Below are 1,326 nucleotides of genomic sequence, written 5' to 3'. Positions count from 1 at the left end.
TTGTTTGTGTTTTTTTTTTTGTTTTTTTTTTAAAAAATTAAAACGGCGTCGTTTTATATGAATCGGTCCGTTTTTGGTCCGATCCAACCGGCCGATTTAGAGCCCGTTTGGGAACGCACAAAAGTTACTTTTTTTTTTTTACTTTTGAATTATGAAAAGTTACGATAAGCGTGTTTGGCACTATTTTTAAAAAGAGCTTTTAACTTCCGAAAAGTTAACTTATAGCTTTTGGAAGAAGTAAAAATAGATGACTTTCTCCTTTTTGATAAGTCATTTTATCACTTCCGTGAAAAAAAATTGATTTCAAAACAAAAAATTTACTTTCGTTCTTGATTCTATGGAAAAATGTTTCCTGTTTCTGCTGGAAATACTGGCCATCCACCACCATTTTCACGCAAGGTTCCATCTTCTAGAAGCACCAGCCTTCCACCATCATCCTCACGCAATGTTCCATCTACTGGAAGTGTTGGTCTTCCACCACCATTTTCATGTAATGATTCATCTGCTGGAAGTATTGACCCTTCACCACAATCTTCTGTTCCATCTGAACCAGCATATATTTCTTCCAGGTATTTTTTTTTATCATTTTATCATTCTATTTTTATTATTAAATTTGTATTGAATATTTTGTATGCTATGAAATCTCAGTTTTAATTTTATTTTTTTATATGTGATTTTAATTTTATTTTTTTTATATGTGATTTTATTTTTATACAACTTACTATTATTTTTATAATTAGTTTTATAATTTTCTTTTTTTTATGTTCTTCCCCAACAAATTCATGAAAGTGGCAAGTCCGGAAGAAAATTTAAAGCTGATTGGAATGAATTATTGGTGCTTGTATGGCTTTACACAATTTTATTCCACGGAATGACACAAGCGATGAACAATTTGAAGAATTCTATGAAAATTTTGATCTTATGGGTGAAGGTGAAGGTGAAGTAGAAGAACCAGTTTCTAATGATATTATGTGGGAAGAACCGAATGCTGAAAGTACTAGAAAAATGGAACTAATTAGAGAACAAATAAAGAATCAATTGCCTGATCGATTGTAATTTTAGTGATTTGATTATGTAAAATTAACCTTCAATAATGGAAAGTATTTGTTATTATCGTTATTTTAATATCCATTCTCTTATGTTAAAAAAATTGTATTTTTTGAGTTATTTATCCAAACGCTACAACTTAAAAATAAGTACTTCTATAGTTAAAAATCCAAACACAAAATAACTTATTTATAAGCTACTATTAATAAAAGTCCTTATACTTTAAGCTCCTTTTCCAAAAGAACTTATTTAAGTTATTTACCCAAACTGGGTCTTAGT

This window comes from Arachis ipaensis, chromosome B01 (genome assembly GCF_000816755.2).
Source record: "Arachis ipaensis cultivar K30076 chromosome B01, Araip1.1, whole genome shotgun sequence".
NCBI lineage: Eukaryota > Viridiplantae > Streptophyta > Magnoliopsida > Fabales > Fabaceae > Arachis > Arachis ipaensis.
The sequence above is the reverse complement of the archived record's forward strand: the minus strand, read 5'-3'. Positions refer to the sequence as shown.